This window comes from Lontra canadensis, unplaced genomic scaffold (genome assembly GCF_010015895.1).
Source record: "Lontra canadensis isolate GAN:19392208 unplaced genomic scaffold, GSC_riverotter_1.0 scaffold2, whole genome shotgun sequence".
Taxonomy (NCBI): Eukaryota; Metazoa; Chordata; class Mammalia; order Carnivora; family Mustelidae; genus Lontra; species Lontra canadensis.
Genome location: NW_022630996.1, coordinates 57,935,916 through 57,960,005, shown reverse-complemented (window position 1 = coordinate 57,960,005; position 24,090 = coordinate 57,935,916). Strand labels below are relative to the sequence as shown.

The 24,090-nt window shown below is 37.8% G+C and overlaps 1 protein-coding gene and 1 pseudogene across 4 annotated transcripts in view; one reads left to right on the top strand and one right to left on the bottom strand.

Moving 5' to 3' along the window:
* Nucleotides 1-24,090, top strand: part of UMAD1 (UBAP1-MVB12-associated (UMA) domain containing 1) — a 225,736-nt gene that overhangs the window by 84,109 nt on the left and 117,537 nt on the right. The gene's annotated exons all lie outside the window — the stretch shown is intronic.
* On the bottom strand, nucleotides 20,466-20,592 carry LOC116879062 (annotated as a pseudogene).

Below are 24,090 nucleotides of genomic sequence, written 5' to 3'. Positions count from 1 at the left end.
AAAACAAAGCATTTCAGATGTTGCGTGATTATTACCTAAGTATACCTGAAGTAGCCTAGATTATGTTCTTTTAAATGAAGAAATTAGCTTAGTTTGCTCAAACATCAGGCTTTGCATTTGACCACAGGTGAGGCCGTGTGCGCACTTGGTCATGAACGGCATCGGCAGGCGCTGGGGTTTAACCACACGCTCGGTCTCTGTCCCGCTGTCATCATTTTGCTGGGCCTCCGTGAAATTCACCCCACACTGTCAGTCAGTTGCTGAACTTCAGGGGAGATTTGGCCTTTCCCCGCGTTGCTAACATCTGCCCTTTGTACGTCAGGCTCCACAAAATAAACCGGCTCTTAGTAGTAGGCATCCCTAGCTCCGGCCATGTTTCTTTGAGGTGCTTGGTTATTTACGCGCGTGCAGTATGGTTTGACCTCAGTTATCTGTGCTGTCCAAAAACCATCAGAAATATTAGCAAACTTACATTCTTCAAGACCCATGTTTTTCTCAAGGAGGCTGACAGGTGTTTCTAATGATACCACAGATTGAGCAAAAGCTTTAGAAACGCTGGATATTTCTGTCAGGTCAAAAGCAGGTAGTATTTCTTGAAATATATGTGTAAAAAAGTGGAACCTGAGTTTATACAACTCAAGGTATTTCATGATCTTCTGCAAAATTATAGGAGTTTCCTGTGGCCACTTTGGGATGACAATAAATTCGTAAACGGTAGAACTGACCCGGCTTGCCAGTTTGTTGGTTAGAGAGGCTTCTCAAGATGTTCAGCTTCTGTGTATTTGTCTGTACAAAGGGGAAGCACAGGAAGGTTAGTCAGGACTTGGCTGAAGAGAAATCTGAGTAAGCTTTGCAGTTCCTGTGTCAGGGGGAAAAATAGGAAGGCAGCTTAAATAAGTTAAGACTGTTAAGCATCTAATTACTAGGTGGTGAGCCCCTTTGTTTCCCTGTAATAGGAGCATAATTGTTAAAAGTTCCTGAAACCCTGGAATTACCACTGCTTTCAAGGCCTGAGTCAAATTTGAAAATCGGAACAGTGGGCTAAAACTTCCTATTGAAAACTGGTCAGTTGCAAATTTTAATATGAGGGAAAAGCATTCCATCATTTGGTAGAAATGTATATATTTATGTGTGTGTATATCTATATCTGTATATATATATTTTTGCATCCACCTCAAAGAATTTTTTGTGAGAATCCGTGACTACCGTTTGTGTCACCTGTCCCCTAAAAGTATCACCTAAATCCTCTTGTAGACAGTTGTGCATGTAACTTCACACCACTTCTTAGAAGACTGATATTTCCTGTCCACAGCTTAAAACACTTGATTTGTCCTCAGTTGTTTCCAATTTTAAGTTGGTATTGCCTTTGCTATAGAAATCTGAAGTTCTAGAATTTTGAAACTTGGACAACAAATTCAAGTAGGACATATCTTTCATAACCGTTCATAACACTGTCTGCTCTCATAATCTGCCTTTGGCATTACCCTTTCCATTGTGAAGGATTCATAGCTCTTTTTATGGCTTATTACCTATAGCAGTCAATAGATTCCGTAATCATTTTCATTTCTTTGGACTCTACCCAGTGCCCATTTATGTCTTGACATGTAGCTATGCGAATTAAAGACAGTTTGAGAGCGGAAATAAGTTGAAAGTCTTCCTCAACCAAAATCAGGAATTCACTGTTTCTCTAAGTCCTTGTTAAACCCTGACTTTTAGGCATGATTTTTTTTTTCCTGCACTCCATTCATTTGATGGAAACATTAATTAAGTTAATAGCATGGCAGTGTCTCCCACTGCCACTGTGAGTCCCTGAGCAGTAGTGCACATTACATTAACTTCTTCAGGTTATAAAGCCCCCATTTTGCACGGCGAAGCAGTAATTTCAGGGAATAGGGCTTAATGAAGTTTCCCCAGGTGTTTAACTTAATACGAGAACTCTGAATTCCTTCTAAGTGCAAGGAAAAAAAGAAGTTTTTTGAAACAAAATTTTTCATAGTGAATTAAAACAATTAGAATGATAGTTGAGGTTCTCCATGCTTATTAAGCCAAGATTAAACTGAATAAAGTTGATGCCATTGGCTTGCTGAAAAACAATTGTGAACTTTTCCATTAACTACAATTAATATGATAAGGACGAGCAAAACCTGCATTTCTTCTTCCTCTAAAAATGGGACTATACAGTGTAAGGTTTTAAGTCAGCTTACTAAAAATTCAATACATTTGTAAAATGACAAAATAATTTTTCTGCTCCTAAATAAAATATTTTTGTTTTTTTGATGTAGCAAAACTAACCAGTTCATGATTAGTTTTATTGAAGAAATCTTTCTTACCAACTGCCTCTTAAAACTTAGCATGGTGATAAAATTGTTGAAGAGTGACTGACTGAGTCCCCTCCATTGTGTAGCACGGGGCCTGGCACATAATAAGTAGTCTGCAAACGTTTGTTGACATGCTAAAGGTTTACATGGTGATGGCCTCTTTCTGTGTAATATTTGCTTTTTTTTTTTTTTAAGATTTTTTTTGAGAAGGAGAGAGAAAGAGAGAGAGAGTGTGTGTGTGTGTGTGTGTGTGTGTGTGTGCGCGCGCGCGCGCGCACAGGCGCGCGCACATGAGCAGGAACAGGAAAGGGAGAGGAAGGGAGAATCCTAAGCAGACTATGCACAGAGCACAGAGACTGACACAGGGCTCGATCCAAGTACCCTGAGATCAGGACCTTAGCTGAAGCTAAGAGTAGACTGTGCCACCCAGGCACCCCTAACATTTACTTTTTATAATCAACAGGTTTTTTTTTTTTTAACTACATTGTAATTATTATCTAGGTTCTACTTCTATTTAATTATCTTTCTAAAATCTTTTTATTAGATTTAATTTAAATGTAAACGTTTGTACGAGGAAAACCTACTAAAACATGCTCATGTTTGAACTCCCTCCTTTTTAAATGATTGAAATATAATTGATGTACAATGTTATATTAGTCTCAGATGTACAACATAGTGATTTGGCAATACTGTGCATTACTCAGTGCTCATCACAATAACTGTAGTCACTATCTGTCATGGTACATTATTACAATGTAATTGACTATATTCCCTGTGCTGTACTTTTCATCTCCATGGCTTATTTAATAACTGGAAATGCATGCCTTTTGATCCCCCTCACCTGTTTTCACTCATTCCCCCTGCTTCCCACCCGTCTGGTAACCACCAGTTTGTTCTTTTTAAGAGTCTGTTTTGTTCATTTGTTTTGATTTTTTTGATTGCACATATAAGTGAAATTCTATGGCATTGGTCTTTGACTACTTTCACTTAGCGTAATATCGCCTGGGCCCAATTCTTGTTGTTACAAATGGCAAGATTTCGTTCTTCTTATGGCTGAGTGATATTCCACAGTGTGTATATGCCACATCTTTATCCATTCATCTGTCAACAGACATTTGACTTGCTTCCATATCCTGGCTATTGTGAATGCTTTCCCTCTTAGACATATGTTTAAAAAAATATTAAACCTATGTTTTTGTGTCTGGAAAGATAAAAAGGGAATGGTTACAGTGGTTGCTTTTAGGGCCCGGGAGTGGATGTTGGTGGAGAAGGGGACTCTTCAGCTATTAATATGACAAATATTTGTAAAGCACCTATTAGATGCCAGACACTATGCAGAGTGTTGGCCAAGCTGGGGGACCAAGACATCGTCCCTGTGTCCATGAGTTTTAGAACCTAATAGGAGAACCAGGCATTTAACATGCGCGCGCACACACACACACACACACACACACACACGTTTATTTACTTACAGGAATGAGTGATATGAAAGAAAGAAAAGATGCTATGAGGCAGAATTGCAAGAGGAAAGTAATTTAAGTGGGGGGAGATATTGTTTAGGGAGGCCTCAGAGTGATTTTTGAGTTGAACTGGAAGGATAAATCAGAATTAGCTAGGCAAGAGATAAAGGAAAACGGTAGAGGAACCAGCATGTGCAAAAGCCCAGAGGCAGTGAGGATTTGGGCTTCCTGGAAGAACTGAATGAAAGAAGACCCGTAACACTGAAGTGCAGGGAGGGAAGCAAAGAACTGGACTGAAGACGGCAAGCAGACAGGTCAGAGCATACAGGGCCTGGGAGTTTGAGTTTTGTTGGCAAGGACAAAGGGAAATTATTGAAAGTTTTTTAAGCAGAGGAGCAATAGTATCTGGTTTGCTTGTTTTAGTTTAAAGACCTCCCTGATTGTTAGAGGGGATAATGAATAGGAAGTGGTCTGAAACAATAATAATCCAGGCAAGCGAGGTTGGCGACTTTGGCTAAGATAGTGACCACAGAAATGGGGAAGAGTTGACAGGTGTAGTATGTTTTTGGGGACCTGGTGATGGATTAAATATGGGGACAAAGAGGTACCCTAGATGAATCTCAGTGTGTGCTGGCATGAGCCACAGGATGGAGGATACAGAAGTCTAGAGAAGGAGCGGGGTTGGGGGGAAGATCAAGAGTTCAGTTTTTGGACAAAGTGGCTTTTATGTAGTAGTGGAGGTTTATAGCCGACGTTGGGCTTGTAGTGTGAGTTTGGGACTATTAGGATGCACATGGTATTTACGTCTTTGTGAATGGACGCAATTACATAGGGAGGGCATGTTGAGAAAGAGCTGGGGACCCAGCCTTGGGGGACTCTCAAACTGAGAGCTTGAGCAGTGTCAGAGAAGCTCACAAGAGCATGAGAAAGAACTGTGGAGTCAAGAGGAATACTGAGGAGAATGGGTGTTGGGAAAGCTAAGATGAGAAGTGTTACAGTAAGAATTAGGCCCACCTTTTTGTATACGTTTGTATTACTTTTATAACTTATGTGCATGCGCATATATATTTTTTTCCTAGAAGATACATTTTATTTATTGCTATTCAAAAAACAAACCACCATGTAACTAAAAATGAAGTTAACCGATGAGATGATCTTGGGCAGACTCTTTTAGACTACTTTTTCTTAACATACAATTACAAAAGATATGTTCGAGCAGCTGTACAAAATGCATACAGAGTGGGAAATATACAGCATGCAGAATCCAAGCAGAAGGATTTTCACAAAACGTGTATCCTGTTTGCCACATATTCTCATTAAGTTGTCTCTGCTGGCTGGATTCATAGAACTTTTAAGACCCATAAATGTGAAGGTTGAATTTAATTTCGTTTTGATTCTTGCCGTGTTTGTTCTCGTGTGCCAGAATTCGGCAGAGTAAGGATTGCCATGCCGAAGTGTTTTATTTAAAATAAAATAAAATAAAAATATAAAAATAAAATAAAAGTATAGCTGAACCAGTCAGACTGCAGGAATGTGTCTGGTATTCCCTGAGCCCTTTTGTAGTTGTAATAGCTGATGCTACTGAATTATCTTGCTAAATGATAGGCTGTTCACTTCTGGAAGGAAGACTGGTCTAATGGGAAGAGCATGGGCTTGGATCCAGTCCCAGCCCTAATTCTTACTCCAGATTTGTGCAGGCTACTTAATCTCTTCATCCTCCTATGTGAAATGCCTATTCATAATGAATACCTACCTCATGAACTTTTTTTGAGGATTTATTTAATAAAGTTAAGTATGTAAAATGCTTAAGAAAATATCTTTAACAAAGAGTGCCCTTAATAAGTGTATTGCTTTTTAAAAGATCTCATAAAAAATACAGTTTCTGGCATCTCCCAGCCCTTGCGTATAATGTCTGGCAGTAATTATTTTTGTCATTTAAGAAGGTTATATTTTTTTTTTGTCACAGAAGCTGAGATTTCACAACACATGATACTGTTTACAAGTTTATTTTTCATTAAGGCATCCCTGATGTCTGTGTTCTTTGCTCTGTCTCAAAGTGCCTTTTCCAAGCCACAGCTTCTTCATAGAATTAATACTGCTAATTCATGAAGTTAACACCTATAACCAAAGTTTTCAGGTAGTGATTTTCAAGATTGTCAGTTAAAAGCATATATATATATATATATATATATATATATATATATATATGAATAATCACAGATGTGAAATTCTGTGTTCACTTATCTAAAAGAAGCTCTATTGACGAGAAAGTTACTATTTGACATTTACATTTTTCTGGCTTCTGATATTAATGCTTTACTTTGTCTAAAATGGGACTATGGTGAATATTGACTCCTCTTTCTGTCCAAATAGAGTTGCTGTAAACAAAGCCCATCAAAGTGCTGTATGTTCAAATATAATCATGTTAAAGTAATGATTCTCCGTATATTAGGGAAGACTTAGAAATATTTATTGTAAAACACCGAGGTTTTACAGTATATGCACTAGGTGGTTTTTGCTTGGTCTGTGTGTGTATGTGCATTTTATATTCCTGAAAGTTGAAAGAGGTGCTATATATTTAAATATCATCTTACTTTAGTTTATTCACATCAGTGTGCTTTTCTGTTTAAGTATCTATCTAGAATTGGTTGGGAAGCAACATAATGAGATTTGGTCAGGCAAGTCAAAATGAAATATATACAAATTATTCACATTCTGACAAATAAGTTGCTCCAAAATCAAAGCAGGAGCGTAAATGTAGTGTGAAATGGTATGCAAAATCCAGCCAGAGCATAATTAGCAAAGAATAGTAGAAATGCCATTTGTTAAAACCTGAACTGTAACAGTCAGTTAATTTTCTCACAATAGGAAATAGCAAAGCAGTTGAGAAACATCATCTGTTAAAAACAGTATTAAGGCAGGTTAAGGAACCACAAATACAAAGTATATAAATTACAAAATTGAAAATAGAACGTTCAGTAGTATTTGATCTTCATGGCCTTAACAGATTTGTTGTTTTACTGATTGGTTTATTTCAATAAATTTTTCAAGATCCTGTTAATACTTTCCCCCTATATATGTGTACGGGCATATAAAATCTCTTAGATTTGGGATTTTCCTCCTTTGGACAAAGTGACTCTACTAGAGAAAAGACATACTAATAATTAAAGCTGGGAAGGTAAGTCATTTTTTTTTCTATTCTGCACTGGTTTAAAAATTTTTAATTGGGGCAAACCATACATAACATAAAGATTTCCATTTTAACCATTTTAAGTATAGAATTTAGTGACATCCATTACATTGACAATGATGTGATATCACCACCGCTGTTTCCCAAACTTCATCACTCCAAACAGAAACTGTATTTTTTAAAATCTTCACTGAGACATAATACACCTGCCACCTGCCATATCATTAACTTAAATTGTATAATTCAGTGACTTTTAATATAATCACAGAGGTGTCCAACCATCACTATAGTCAATTCTAGAACATTTTCTTCACCCCAAAAAGAAACTCTGTACCCTTTAGCAGTCAGACTCCATTTTTCCCCAATTTGCCTCTAAAGGTTTGCATAATCTGGACATTTCATATCCATGAAATGATAGAATATCTGATTGTTTGTAACTGGCTTCTTTTACGTTTTTAAGGCTCTTCCACATTGGAACACGTATCATTATGCCATCCCTTTTTATCGCTGAATACTATTCCATTCTATGGCTATACCATTTTTTGTTTATCTGTTCATTAGTTGATAAATATTTGGTTTCTACTTTTTGGCTATTATGGATAATGCTTCTATGAAATTTGCACACAGGTTTTCTGTAAGACATGTTTTCATTTCTTTTGGGTATATGCCTGGGAGTGGAATTGCTTAATCATATGGCAATTCTATGTTTAACCATTTGAGGAGTTGGCAGAATGCTTTTGCAAAGGAACTGGCCCATTTTATAGTAACTGTGTGTGGCGGTGGGGGGGGGGGAGGGTTCCCATTTCTCCACATCCTGGCCAATTCAAATTGTTGCTGTAGATCTTTCCAATTTTTCTAGTCCTCCCAGTGTCTGTAAAGTGGTACCCACTGTGATTTTGATTTACATTTACTTGATGGCTAATTATATGGAGCATCTTTTCAGGTGCTTATTGGCCACTGATAGGTTGTCATTGGACATATGTCTATTCAGATCTTTTGCTCATTTTTAAGTTAGGTATTTGCTTTTATAATTGAGTTGTAGAAGTTCTTTATGTATTCTAGATACAAGCATCTTATCAAATATGTGACTTACAGGTATTTTTTCCTTATTCTATAAGTTGTCTTTTTTGAGACTTGACTGTTTCTTCTCTCGGGTTTCTAATTACATTGTGACTTTATTTGGGGAAGTTCTGAACTGTTTATGGGATGTGCATGTCAGTGACAGAGTGAGAAAGGTTACTTCCATTTCTCTGTACCCATGAAGTCCATTTCTTCACCCTGCACTCTGTGCTGTCATGTTGATTCAGGAGACATTTATTTTGGTACTTGGGAATGTGCTGGACTCTGGAACCAGCTTCTGAGAGTAGGAGAGGGAACTCCTTTCTCAGAGTCTGGACAGGTCAGAAAAATTTATGTTGTCCGGAAAAGCACTGCATCTTTACAAACCAGGGAGAGTTTATTTTGTTAGATTTATGCTATAAACTTGCAAGAAGTTGAAGGAGACTTAAATATCATTATGTATATTTTACTTTATGGTGTGTAAAAACTAGTCTAGCATAGTGATTCCAACAAATGGTCTGTTTTCTCTACACTGTCCACTGTCCCTCATCAGAGCTCTCTGTTCCATCTCCTGGGCTCTGGAAGCTTATCCTGTTGGGTCACTAGTTTTGTCATTGCCTCAGTGGTTTCTTCTCTCCATTTACCCACATCTTATCTGATTTCCAAGGCCTATCTGAAGGTACCCATGATGGTGTCTTGCTGATCCCTGATCTTTTCTTTCCCAAGTGAGTGTGGTACTTTTGAACCTTCCTTGTGTCTTCACCAATAGTCCCATTTTTGAATGCTTTGTTGTCCTCCTAGCTTGCATATACTAGAGTTCAGACCATTTCCTTCTTTGGTATACTCCCCACAGGGCCGAATGGAAGAAATTTGAGAAAAACAAGAGTTTCTGGTCTAAACTCTTGGAAAAGTGATGGAGGGAAATAGTGTCTGGGAAAAATCAAATAGTGGTGGGCTAGCAGATGCTGAGTTGATACACTTAATGAAAGAAGCTGTTATGTTGAGTTAATGGTGATGAAAATATACAAATTCATATCTAGTTTAGGCTATTTAGCATGTCCCTCCCTCCCACCCCCATGTTTTTCATGGGATCTGCACTTTGAGTAGGCGGACTTGGAACTCTCATATGCTTAAAAGTTTTCCATTTCACACATGTTGTCTAAATATGTGCCCGTAGTTTTTGCTTTAGCTACTGGCCTAATAAAAGCCTCTTGTGAATGCTTATCACCTTGTAAAGTAGTTACCAGAGCTACAGTAAAATTTGCCTGCAAGTGAAAAGGCTTTGACTTCCCTAGGGGGAGAATAAAAAACATATGAGACAAACAGCAGCAGCTGAAATTATCTGGTGTAGAAAGTGGCAGAATGCCAGCCAAATGCTCTGTCCCTAAAATGTTCTAAACCGTTATCTCAACTCACTAAAAAGGCTACCTTGTTTAAAGAACTTCATACACAAACTTGGAAATGTCTCATTATTTTGGTACAGTTGACACAAACAATCCCCCTTTTTATTGCTATCTTCAGGTATTAAAGCCCTAAGAATTACAAGAATTTTTTTTAAATGTTTCTATTTCTTTTTTAAAATGGTGTGTGTGTGTGTGTGTGCGCGCGTGCGTGTGTGTGTAAATTGTTACTGAAAGTTGTTGCCGTGTTTGTTTTAGATACTTCAGTATATCTAATCAGAAATGATGTTGATTGTTAAGTTGGCAAAGTGGCCTTCAAGGGTGTGGTAAGAAATGGTAACGAGAAACATTCATTAGCTATTAGTCCATGAGGACTTTTTTTTTTTTTTTTTTTTTTTTTTTTTTAAATAATAGAGACGGAATGGGTTGGTAAATCTTGCTGTTGTTTGGGTGTTGCCATGGGAGAATAGACCATGTTACGTAGAGCTATTTTGACTCTGTCCTAGGGCAGCAGACAACTCTAGCTTTGTTTTTGCTAAAAAATATTGGTATTTTTTTCAAAGTTACTTTTTTTTTTTTTTAGAAAGTTCGCTCAACTTTTTGCTTTATATTTCTTTAAGTTCTTAAACCAGAGAGTCTTATTCACTGAAAACCCAATTATAGTTAAATGCTTTATTTCCTGAATAAAACTATTTTCCTACCATTATTAATACCACTTCATTTGCTGAATACTGTCTTAGAGAACATTTCAGAGATGCTACTTTATTTTGATTCCTTCAGAAATCCCTAGAATAAGGCAGGGCAAATGCTTTTATATTGATTTAGGGATGAAGGAAGCTGAGGTTCAGACATACCAAGTGGCTTGTTAGAGGTCACTGGTAGCAGGGGATAATTTTCTATTTCTCTGCAGTGCCACTTGGAAAGCTTCAAATCTTAGGAGCACCTGGCTGGCTCAGTTGGTAGACCATGCTCTTGACCTTGGGGGTGTGAGTTTGAGCCTCATGTTGGGTGTAGAGGTTACTAAAAAATAAAATAATTAAAAAATACACAAAGCTTCAAATAGGTTATTGTGATACTTCATAATTATGAAATATATTTTTGGCAAGAAATAATAAAACTTTTCATCAAATCTGCCAGAAAGGCTGCCATATTAGTAACTCAAAACAGAGCTGGAAGTTTTGGATCCTTTCATCTCTCTGACTAAGCCCACTCAGTGAAGGTTTTGGGAAATGGAAGTCTTCACTGTTGTTTGCTGAATAACTCTATTTCTTTATATAACTGAAAATTCAGCCTTCACTATTTTCAATTTAACAGATAATTTTCCTTAAAAGGAAGAGGAAATTTGTTTATGTTCTTGAAAGAAAGTATAGTAATTCAATCCAAACCATTAAAATATTAGAGAACATAAGAAATGCTGTTTCTGGGACAAAATATAAGAAAATAAGGTGTAATCACCTAACAAAGTATATGTTTAATTGTATGCATTATGTTTCCTTCTGTATATAAATTCAATATTTTTGTTGTATTATGTATTTATGTAATAAAGTTATATGATAGAACTCCCTTAATCCAAGGTCTATTCCATGGATTAGAACATATTATAATTTAAATACCTATCCATAAATAATTATTTAGAGAAACTTTATGGAGCCAGCAATGATATTTTGAAATTGCTGCTACAAAACCAGATGACCAGTCCTGGAATTGGAATATAAATTAGTCTATCAGTCTTGTTAGAGCTGCCAGTTTTGGTTTTTTGTTTTGTTTTGTTTTTTTTGGATGGGAGCAGATAAGGTGAACTTTATCTTTGCCTTGGATTTTTCTATTTACAGCAAATTATTCAACATTGTGCTTTGGTGGTACTTGATAATACAGTCCTAATGCTGATTCACCCATTTACCAAATTTTATGTACTAGCTGTTGCCTTTTTATACTTGTCTAAATGCTTTATATCATGTTCTCTCTTGAAAATAGTAGTACATTTTAATATACATAAATTTAAAATTTTATTATATTTTTGGGGAAAATGTAATTTTCACAGTAATACTTTGGTATTTAGCTGTCATTCTAGGTCAGGCATAGTCATCAATAAGTCTAGGAACCACCAAGATTCCCACATTCCTGATGCCTCTTTTTGTCCCCTTTTATTACTGTGCTATAGACATCCCATCATACAAGATTTTCCTCTACTCTGGACTTTGCTTAGATCAATGTGATTGCATTGATTTCTATATTTGCTGTTTGGATTTTTTTCCCCCTTTATTCAGAAATTCCCCCTCCTAGTTCGTTTAAAAGTTCCAACCTGTAGACTTTCCGTACTTGGTGTTGGTGTTTTACAATAGATTTGAAGAAAAATTGTATGAGGGTCCAAGACAAATATTTATCACTTTTTTTGAAGTGAAAATGAATGCTGTAACAATTCCATAATAAATACCATGAAGTTTAATGTGCTAAATTAATTTAACAGTTTTGATAGTTCTTCCTTGAAGGACTCTTTTCTGGGTTATTATAATCTCACTTAAGTGAGGATACAAGGTGGTTTAATTACTTTCCAGCAGTGCATGCTCTAACAGCCAACATTCCAAGTTTAAGCTATGTGTCTTCTTGGGGTTTGAACTGTTTCCACCTAATCCAAGGAAAAATATTTGAGGGACATTAGTTAATGCATTTTCCAGGAATGGGAGTGGGTAAGTATTTTTTTAATGGCTTATAGAATATTTAGCAAATTGAGCCTCTAATATTTAATTTTATAGCATTCTCGGTACTAGTGGCAAAGACTTCCTCCAGAAATAGTGAGAAATTATGTGAATTCCCCTCTTGGTATGTTTAAGAGGGTAAGTCATAAATCTTCCGTCTCATATTTTTCTAAAATGAAACTGGGCATTGATATTTGCTATGATCTAATATGCAGATATAATGAAAAGATTCATAAAGTAGTATGAAGACTTTTGAAAGTTCTCACAAAAGATCATATAAATTGAGACTGTGATGCAGAAAACATCTAAGATTTAATTATTCTTTTCTATGATAGTTTATCTAAGTTCTGTTAAAACCTTAATAACATTAAGTACTAATGAAAGGCCCTTATGTGTCACATTTGCATTCATAAATATCCATGAAGGATCTCTTTCACCAGTGTTATTCAATCTTAGTCCAGGACAAGGTCAGACATTGATTATGTTTGACAGTCTTAACAAAAGTGAATAGGAAAGATAGATTTTCTTGTATTTAACTGCTAGAATGGTGAGGGGCAATGACCTCTAATATATAGTATAATATATGAAGAGGACTGTTAGCACAATAGAATGATAATGATCAAGTACAGCTATAACAATGACTATTTATTGAGCATCTGCTAGGTGCCAGGCCCTACAATAGCTCTTTATGTATGTTTCATATAATGTAATTTTAGCAAACATTTCAAATTCAGAGAATATTCTACCCGTTTGCCCAAACATGGGAACTGAAGTTGCAAGAAATTAAATGACTGGTCTAAAGCTTCCCAGCTAGAGGCCGTTTTGCATACATTTGACCCCACTGGGCCAAGCTGTTTGTCAGTGTTTGGCTACCCTGTGATCAGAGACAGAGAAGGTATTGATAACGTATAAATTATTTATTTGGCTTGGAAATGTATGTGCTTTTAATTTTAAATTTGAATTACCTGTCTTTGGCAGTTTGGAATTTGTAACATGATGGAAGATAGTAAAACTCCACTCAAATTAGTATGAATATTTTGATTTAAGCTTCTCTGGTTACTCCCTATTTCATATTACACACAGATGCCTATTTTTCTTATAATTGACAGCCCTGGTGTGTGTCAAATGCTGCTCTCAGTATTTATGAAAATTTATGAAAACGAATTCATTTACTGCTCACAGCATCTCTATAGGGTAGGTATTATTTTTATCCCTGTTTTACAGATAAGATAACTGAAGCACAAAGAATTAACGTGACTTGCTCAAAATTACAGGTAGAAGGTGGCTGAGTGGGGCTCTGAACCCAGTTTGGTTCCAGAGTTTGTGTTCTTAACTGTCTGTATTTTTCAGATTTTACAGGACATGGTGAAAGCAATAATTGTTTGAAACTTATTGCTGAACTTAAAAGTGTGTGAGGGTAAATGGAAATAATAAATAATGTCAGTAAGATATTTAGTAAGAAGTAATGACCCCCAATAAGACCTTGGAATTCTCTACATTAAAAATAGAAGATGAATTTGGAAGGCAGCTTTAATTGTGTTAAAAGCCAGTTGAGACTCCTAGTTTGTAGACTTGCTTGATGTTACGCAAGCTCTTCTTTATGGATATAACTGAGCAGGATATTGTTTCCTAAATTGTACCGCAAGTTACATTACTTCCACTAATGAAGAAGTATTGAGTTCCGTGATGACTGTTTTGCGCCCCACTTCTATGTATCATGGCTTTAGCCCATATGTTACAAATGAGAGAGATTTCTTATGGACACACAGGACAAATGAGGCTGTTAGAATTGTTATGTTAAAAGAGGGCTGATGTTTCCAGAGCTTTGGAGCAAGAGAGCTGCTGGATGCATCAATCAAAACAATGGATTGGTAAAACTGAAACTGAAGAAGTTTCTGAAAAAGAGTGAGACGTTTTTGATTAAGATTTCAACTTGTATGCATTTCAGTTTTGGCAAAAACAAAGCTTAAGTGTTTCTAGCTGTGCAATGTGGGAATGTAAATGAGAGTTTGCTATGAGACTTTCTAGAAGTACACTCAGCCTAATTGAATATTTATGGGGGTGGGGCAGAGTGACAGACAGGTGGGGAGAAACACCCAGCTCCTCTGGGGGAGTAGATTAAGGACCTTTGGTTTAAACTGGATCTTCTAACTACTCTGTTTACCTGTAATCAGAGGCAAGTTTAGCAGGAGCTAATTTACCAGGTTTAGGTTTTAGGACCCTTTCCTTACACCAGCCCCTTCCAAGGGTTTGGGAGGGCCTCTGGCTGTATATGTTCCCATGGCCATATTTTGCAAAATCTGAAGAATTTTAAGATAGTCAAACCGCAATTAGTTAAGACTGCTGTCTCTTTTCTACTCTGGCCCTCCTTCCATCACATTTCCTCACATGCTGGATTGCTTTGGAGGGTTCACAGGCATTTTTTGGATGTGGCTGGAGGGAAGTTGAGCTGTCAGTACACAACTTTAACTTTAGGAGAAAGATGCTTTGGAATGTTTCAGTCAGACAACTGAGAAATCAGATTCCTAATTTTGACAAAGATGAAGAGTTACTTCTTTTTTCACCTTTACCTTTATTAAAGAACTGAGAAAACTCAGGTAACAGAACATAAAATTAAAACAATCAAGGTGAATGATGAAATAATAGAAATTATCCTCCAAAAAATATATTGTACGAAAGAAAATCAGATTATCCCCAAAGCAATAATTCACTGAGAAGAAGAAATAACTTTTGAATAGAAGTAGTAAAATGGATTGTTTGAAAGTCTAGTTAACAAAGAGGAATGGATCCTATGAATCCCTCGGGAAAAGAGTTACGTTTCTTGCAGATTTGACCACAGAACACTAACGTGGAAAAAGGTAACCTAAAACTTTATCATAATGTATGTCTACAGGGAGCTTTATAGTGAATGAGTGTCTTTAATTCAAAGAATATTTAGGGATACTCATGACATATAAACTTGGAAATGCCCTGAAATTTTGTACCTTATATATGAAAGAAACCTTATAGAAGTTTGTCCAGATTTGACAGTGGTCCTAAAAATTGACCAGAGTTGTGAAGGTTAGAAGCTTTCTTAAACATATTTCTGAATGATTGCCTTTTATATCTTCATTAGAAGAAACTCCAAATTGCTCAATTTTATGTGTGGAACATTATATTACAAAACTGTCACTTGGCACATTATATAACAAATTGTCAATGTGCATAGTCAGACATTTTAGGAAGAAAGCGTTATGGAAGTGTGCCAGATGATTAATAAGAGAATCGTATTTCTCTGCATTTGTGTGATGTTGTATTTTCAGTTACTTAAAATTTAACTTTTGGTCCTGTTTCTTATTCTACATGCATTTTCACTATCTGATGGTGTATACATAAGTTTGTATTCTTCATCTTTAAGAGGGCTCCTGGGACGCCTGGGTGCTAGGTCAGTTAAGCGCCTGCCTTCAGCTCAGGTCATGATCCCAGGGTCCTGGAATCTAGTCTCACATCAAGCTCTCTGCTCAACAGGGAGCCTGCTTTTCCCTCTCCCTCCGCCTGTCGCTTTCCCTGCTTGTGCTCACTCGCGAGCTCTCTCTCTCTCTCTGACAAATAAGATCTTTAAAAAAAATGGCTCCAAAAGTGTTCAGACTATACCCTACCTGTCTGAAGTTAATAGTTTGTAATGTGAAAAGATATTATGTGGCATACATATTCTATAGTACCTAAGGTGAGGAGTAGAAGATCCCTCCCCCACTCCCATTTCAAAGCCCAAAAGAAAACTTCGAAGACAGTTTTAGCCTTTCCTGTGTGTGTTCTACGTTTATATCTGTTTTGTCCAATAAAGTAGATAGTAGCCACATGTGGCTATGGAGTACTTGAAATGTGACTAAGGTACTGAATTTTTAACTTAATTTAAATTTCATTAAAGTTGAATTTAATGAATTTAAATTGAAATTTGAAATGAATACCCAATTCATTAATTAAACATACTGCTAAGTATGTTTAGGACGACTTAGGTATGTTAATTTACTTAAGCCGTGAATTTTGTGAACTCCATTATATGACCTTAGTGTGCACCTTTGTGTGTGTGGTGTATATACACTTTTTTCCACAAAGGATCATACTCTGCATATACTCTTCTTCATCTTAACTTTTTAACTTAACTATATGTTTTTCATAATAACTTAGAGATTTACCTCATTTATTAGCTGCATAATATTCTTTTCTTTCTGTATTATCTTTTTTTTTCCCCACATAATTTTTGAAATATGAGTGAGATCCCGTCACTTACTCATAGATTTAAAACTCTCCCATGGCTTCCAATCTCTCTCAAAATAAAATCCCAAATTGTTAACATTCCTCTAAGGCCTTCCTCGTTTTGTCCCTTCACTGTTCTTCTGCTCAGTTCAGGAAAGCACGTGCATCTATTCATCTGTAATGTGGAGATGAAACATGGGTACTTTATTCTTTTTTTAAAAACTCTGTCAGAAATGTTGCCAGTAAACAAAATGTCTTCATTTATCAAAGGTATAGTCTCATGTAGTGTCTCACTCATCTGACCACCGGCAGTTCCTCTTAAAGCAAAGAAATCTGATTTTTCCTCACGAATAGCACTCACTGAAGTAAAATAAACCTCATTAACCAGAGTAAAAAATATTGCAGACGCTCTGTAATCCAGAGCACATTTGAGGGAGGAAACGGTGTTCTAGCAGATAGCTGTAGTGCACTGTGTCTTAAGAATTTGGTGCTTCTTTATTGCTAGATGAAATTTCAGAATTTAGAGTCTAAATTTTCCCTTTCACATCTGGTGACACTTTTTTAAATCAGTGTGCAAAAGGAGAAAAATCTGTCTGCCTTCTCTCCATGCCTGTCACTGCAGTCCAGCCTATGCCAGGCTTAAGGAAAAGCCTTTCGCGTTGGCAGGGAAACTCCAAAATGGTTTCCAAGCCTATTAAAAGTGAAGGGAGAGTTTTTGCAGAAAATCGAAGAATTTTTTTTTTAATTGGAGTGGTACAAAATAAGCAAAATTAATTTTAAAATTAAACAACAAAAGTCAAAATGTGTTGGCTACGAGTCGTATGTAATGTTGGCGTTCCGGTGCCACCGGTGTACAGCGGACTCCTGTGATCTATTAAAACTTAAAATTTAGGAGTGTAGAATTGTGGAGGATTTAGGATTATTGACAGCTAAAGGGGCTATGGCGCAAGGTATGGTGATAGAAACACATGGACTGGCGCACATTTATCACTGAATAAATGTGTGGACGAACAAGTGAATAAACAAGGAAACTGTGTTGCTGTCATCAAGTAGCGTGCGTCCGTTAGAGCATTGTGCCCTGGGAGCCGGGGACTGAAGGAGTCCGGGATGAGTGGAGCAGGGAGAAAGGAATATGAGGTGATTGCCGAGAAGCGGGGAGCTCTAAACCTGGCTGGAATGAAATAGGACCTAGGGGGTGAGGACAACTGTTGAGAAATGAAAAGAGAGCCATTTATGTGTGAGTCCTGGCGAGAGGCAACGCCACTTCGAAGTTATCAGAACTTTTTAGACAAAGGTTTTCATGACCTCAGGAATGAGGGTTGTGTTGCGGACTGACCAAAAGTGAGCTTGTCAATGTGTTCAGAGAAGATGAGAATTAAGTATAAGTGGGTCTGGTCTGAGTATCTTTAAGAATGTTTATGTAGAAAGGGACAGAAACTCCAGCTCCTCCTGGTTTAACTGAAAAGGGGCCTTTGTTGGCTCTTACCAGACAGCACATGCATTGGGCTGACTTCAGGAATGCCCTGATCCAGCTTCAGATGATGGTCCTGGATGGCCTCCCTTGCTATGGAGGGCTGATCTTCCTCTGGCAGCAGGACCGCGTAGCTGTTACACTGCTCTTTGGTGTATGTGCCAGTCGCTGTTGTCTCCCACACTGTGGGAGCATCTTGATAAACAGGTTTTTAATTTTAATGTTAAATTTTACATTTACATACGATGTTGAATTTTAACCTTTTGGTTAATACTTTGTGTCCTGAGCAAGCCATATTTGCCAACTGAAGATCAAGAAAATATTTCTTTATCTTTTAGGCCCCACTGTTTTACAAGTCACATTCTGCTCAGAGCCCCATGTAGGTTTCTGGTTGATTCTACTGTGTAGCCAGAGTTGGAAGTCACGCGCCTGGACCGTGTGGAGAGTCTTCCCAGGATCCCTGGGTACCACCACAATGTGGGGTAACTGCTCACCCCAGAAATGACCAGTATGACCGAACCCCTGCATGTTGACCTCTTATGTGGCAAACTAATGTGCACTAAAGTTTTGTTTGTTTTTTTTTTTTTTAAATAGGACTTTCCCCTTTTTGGTGAGAGGATTTACTACTTGAATTAACAGATAAATGATGTGAATGTATTTGTGGTTAGTTTAAAAAAACTATCTAGAGAGGGTATCTCTTCATAAGCAATGATCAATTAATTATATTTTATAGTCAAGATGTCTTTTTGGATTCTAAGACCTTGAGACTCCTCAACCTCAGGACTCTTGATCCTTTATTTTTCATGCTGTTGCACACTATGAGGTATCTAAGATGTGAAAAAATAAAATTATTCCACATGGTGCTCCTTTTTCATTTTTTACGGTGTTTCCATCTAATCCTCTCCCACAAAAGAAAAATTCCCCTTGGAATTGCTTCTGTTATTATTTGTATTCGTTTTTAAACCTTGACAACCATGTGGACATAGTACAGGTGGTTTTGTAGGAGAGTGATCTATAAAGTTCCTGGTGCTGGGCTGCAGAAGGGGAAATCCTGCAAATGCCAAAGCAAAGCTGCTTCCAAGTCATTAAACATGTTTTGGAGCCAGATGTAAATGAAGTAACTTTTTTTGAAGATATGTTGATTTTCGGATATCTGGTCACTATAATCTGGGATAGACAGGCAGAGGAACACTGAGGATGTGTCCGGGTCTGGCCAGAGGCCTGGCTCCCCCTCTTGCTAGCTGTGTGGCCTTGGCAAGTCCTTTAGGCTCTCTGTAATGAACGTGATAGTGATTCCCACCCTGCAGGGGCCTTGTGGGGATTGAGTGGAACAGGATGGTAAAAGCTCCAGGCTATCAACGCCTGATCCACGGTGTGTGCTCCTTGACTCTTAGTTATGCTGTTGCTTCTGCTGCCGCTGCCTTTGCAGAGGCACAGTGGGGTCTTTGTTGTGTTCATTCCTGTCTCCTTTTTGTCCGTCCAGAGTGAAGGCTCCCGGGTTGGGAGATGCTTGTAAAAAAAAAAAAAATCAACATGCAAAAACTCAGGGAAGGAGCTGGAGCGTGATTTATTTAAAATAATTTTTTAAGTGTTTGATTACTTAGGTTTTTTTGTTTTGTTACCTTATTTTGAAAACCAGAGACTTCTTTAATTCCTTTCCCTCATGTTATAGCCCATCCCAATGTTTTTGAACCCTTCTACTTGTTGACTGTACAATTGTCTCTCTGCTTATACAGAATTTTTATAGTGAATACTTCAAAGACAAAAGTGGAAGAAAAGTTTTGATGGATATCTTTTTTAATTTTTAAGATTTTATTTATTTGAGAGAGAGCCGGTGGGGGCGTGGGGGTTGGAGAACATGAGCTGGGGAGGGAGCAGCAGAGAGAGAGAGGGAGAAACAGACTCCCCTGAGAGGAAGCCTGATGTGGGGCTCAATCCCACAACTCTCAGATTATGACCTAAGCCGATGGCAGATGCTTAACCAACTGAGCCACCCAGGTGTCCCAGGCTCGCTCGCTTTATCTTTTTTTTTTTTTTAACCTTGAAATACTGTTATAAAGTAATAAAACTTTCAAGCTGTAGAGCATAATACACCATGTAGTCACATGCCTACCCCAAGCTTCAGCAACAGGGCAGTATGGATGGATACCATGGAAGCTACCTGTAGACACCTCTGATCCCCCGTGCCATTTTCTTATACCACATACGATGTGTAATTCCAAACTATATGTGGTTTTGTTTTGCTTATTTTATAAGTTTATCTAAGTGCTGCCATTTTCTTTGCATTCTGCTGCAAATTGCTTTCTTTACACAATGTCGTATTTGTCAGATTCATCATGTTGGTGGTAACTGTCATTCATTTGAACTGTTGGCTGATATTTCTTTGCATGAAGATGCCATAATTTATTATGTATTATTTATGAGTGCTAGTAGACACTTGCACTCTCTCTTTCTCATAGACTATGCTGCCATCAGTGTTTCTTTCCTTTTTTTTTTTTAATATTTATTTATTTATTTATTTGACAGAGATGGGGAGAAAGAGAGCAGAAGCAGGGGGAGCAGGAGAGGGAGAAGCAGGCTCCCTGCCAGGCAAGGAGCCTGATGTGGGACTCGATCCCAGGACTGTGGGATCATGACCTGAGCTGAAGGTAGATGTTTGACTGACTGAGCCACCCAGGCATCCCAACCGTCAACATTTCTATTAGCAATAATCGCGCCTCAGATAAACCTCATTGGCTACAATACTGCCACTGCGCAAAGCTCCAACCATCAATGTTTCTATACATGTTTTAGTTCACAGATCTTTATAGCTTCAGTTTTATTTGTTTTTATACTCAAAATCAATTCTTTTTAGTTTGGTCACATTTTGTGGCCCTCATTGTTTGCATCATCATCATAAGATTGCACTACATCTTTTATGTCCTTTCTAGCTCAAAATTATACTTTTTATATAGGTTCTTTAAACTGCGTAGTTTGAATTATTGGATTTTAATTAATATAATTTCACAGTCCCATTGGTATGTCTCTTCAGTTTATTCAGGATATGGATTTTACTTAAGCAAGGGAAAGTTCCATTTTGAACATTTTTGAGGACGAAAATAAATGCGAGAAATTATCATTAACCATTATGAACAAGATACTAAATTTTTTCCACCCAGTTTTCTTTCCTGGAATGTAGAGTAATTACAAATACTAATAATTTAGGATAAACATGACTTTATCCATATGTTTAAAAAACCTTGTGTACATGTAGATTAGTCCCTGTACTTGTTTCCACAAGAGTTCAGTCACATTGAGTATTTTGTGTCCTCTTTAACCTTTAATGAAATTTCATACAGTCGAAGCATTCTACTGTTCCCTTTGCCTTTCTTTCTCTTTTGCTTCTGACCTAAATGAAAACCTAATGTAAGATTATGAATAGGCAATTAATGAAGAAAATTAATTTCTTTGATTAATGAAGAAAAAAGTACCAGACCATCTGGAGCAAGGAGAGATTAAACCTGACTTAAGGGTCTGGAAAGGATTTTTGGAGGAAGGGGAATTTAAACAGCGTCTTCAAGAATGGAGACCTCAAGCATCTGTGACAAGCAGGAGGCATGGGGAGCCTCCAGAGAGCCCATTGCTAACTGGATCCCAATACCAGAGAGCCTACTCACAGTAGTACTACACAGAACAGAAGTGCTTGGTACTGTCCAAATTTCTGTTCCACAGATTTGTGAGGTATGATAAAGATCGTCCTTGATTTAAGTCGTAAGTTTATCACCAGTAGTTAACAGGAATGGCAGCAAACACCGGGCAGGGGGGAATACTTTTTTTTTTTTTTTTTTTTAGTTGGTTTTGCTGCTTGCTAGACCAGTATCTAGTCCTCCAAAACCTGTCCCCCAAATACACTACTGTAGAGCTTGTAGCAAGAAGACTGAGGTCAGAGAGAATTCCAGGCAGAGGAAATGACATGAACAAAGGTGGTGGGACAGGATATATGGAAGGTAGATTGATTCAGATGTGACTGAGAGCAGGATATCTCCTGGTGAGTAGTGACTGATGAGACCAGAAAAGAAGATTACGGACATGCTATGAAGGGCCTTGAGTGTGAGCTTGAAGAGACTAGATGACCTAGAGCTACTGAAGGCTTTTTGGAAAGAGAAGTTGTGCTAGTGGGACTTGTCTTTGGGAAACTTCTCAGATATTTGTGGGATGGACTCAAGTGTGGAGAAATTAAGGAATTAGGTTGGAAGCTATGGTAAGATGTCATGTGAGTCTGATTTGTGGTGTCTGGATCCAGAATGAAGACTAGAAAATAGGCGACAATGCGGCTCAGTTGGTTAAGCGGTTAGGTATTCGGCTCTTGGTTGCTGCTCAGGTCATGATCTCAGGATCATAAAATCAAGTCCCGAATAGGGCTCCATGCTCCACGCAGCATCTGCTTGGGTTTCTCTCTTCCTCTCCCTCTGCCCCTTCCACCCGCCCTCCCCTTCCCACCCCACCCCAGTTCTCTTTCTCTCTCAAATAAATCTTAAAGGAAAATAGGTGGGAAACATTTTTGACTGGGCTATCACTAACCCACTCAGTGAATTCTGGGAATTAAAAAAGACGCCCTGTCTTTAAGACATCTTACTTCCATTTGTTAGAAAATTGTTGTAATATATGTATTTAATGAGAGAAAGACACTTGACTGCCATCTACTGGAAAATGAGACATACACAACTATAATGTGAATACTCCTCCCTGCAGATACGGCACTCTTGTGCAGTACACAACCTGTACTACCATGTCTGTGACCATAATCATGTGAGTATGACTGATAGGATTTGGTAAGTGATTGCATTTGTTATAAGAGGGAAAAGGAAGAAACTTCAACTCTGGGTGGTAGGGAAGTTGGTAATTAATAGAACTGGAACTTATTCTTAGGGAATAGGTTCACAAAATAAAATTATTCTAAACATGGAAAACTTAAGAAGTTCCTCATTTTGTTCATTGATCCTAGTATTTTGCATTTACACAGTTAGAATTTTTTCTTTTCTTCTGGAGTCTCAGGTTTCCTCTCTTTCTGACATCTGAGAATGGTGACCAATCTCTTCTCTCTTGGATTCCATACCCCCTCCACTCTCCTCCATATCTTTTCCTTCTTTCCTGATCATTGCTTCTCAGTCTCCTTTGCAGGCCCTTTTTTTTTTTTTCCCGGGTTTTCATTCATATGCCTTTGCATACAGCGGGTGCACAATAAATGTTGGTTGCATTGAATGACATTGCCTTTGGAAGATCAGTTTCAAGTTTACCAGGAGACTGACTCATGGGTGCTAGGGACTAAGGGTGTGTGAGAATTCAGAAAGTAGAAACCTATTCTCAATACAGTCCCTTGTTTTAGAATCTATTTTCTACACAATGGGTCACTCTTTATTGGGGAATTCCTGTACTGTTGATCTGTTCATCATTGTTCAGCGGTGGCAACACCAAGAGAACAAATTATTTATATTGGCTGTGTCATACGGGCGTGCCTAATTCAGAAAATACTTTCAAACCAAATAACGAAGCTTCCCCGTCTTCTACTCTGGGAATAATGAAAAGTTCCTTTTTTTTTTTTTTTTTTTTTTTTTTTTTTTAATCTTGACTTTTGTACAAGTAGATTAGTGATGTGTTAAGATCCCATTTAAGTGGGCGCCTGGGTGGCTCAGTGGGTTAAAGCCTCTGCCTTCGGCTCAGGTCATGATCTCAGGGTGTTGGGATCGAGGCCCGCATCGGGCTCTGCTCAGCGGGGAGCCTGCTTTCTCCTCTCTCTCTCTATGCCTGCCTCTCTGCATACTTGTGATCTCTCTCTCTCTCTGTTTCAAATAAATAAATAAAATCTTTAAAAAAAAATCCCATTTAAGTATTTTCATTTGAGGTTACTTGCTAACATTCTTAACCACTATCACCTCCTCCTGACCCCCCCAAGCCCATCCACCTCAGTTACTTTTGCTTTCATTTTTCATGGGACTTGTATATCAAGGCAAACCCAAGAACGTTGCTCTTCTGACACAATTCTGCAGACATTTATTGTGTGGCTGCTTTGTGCAGAGTGCCATGGAAGATACAAAGGTTTCAGATTGCTTCTGCCCTTTAGGAGAGACTGGCTTAATGGGAGAAGTAGACACTTACGTAACTGCTCCAGGGCAGGCGATGACAAGGGTCATAATATAGTGCAGACAGAGCCAGGACTCCCTGTGTAAACATCTCTCCAAGACTGAGCCACCATACGTGGCCCTACCATATTTCTTTTCTAA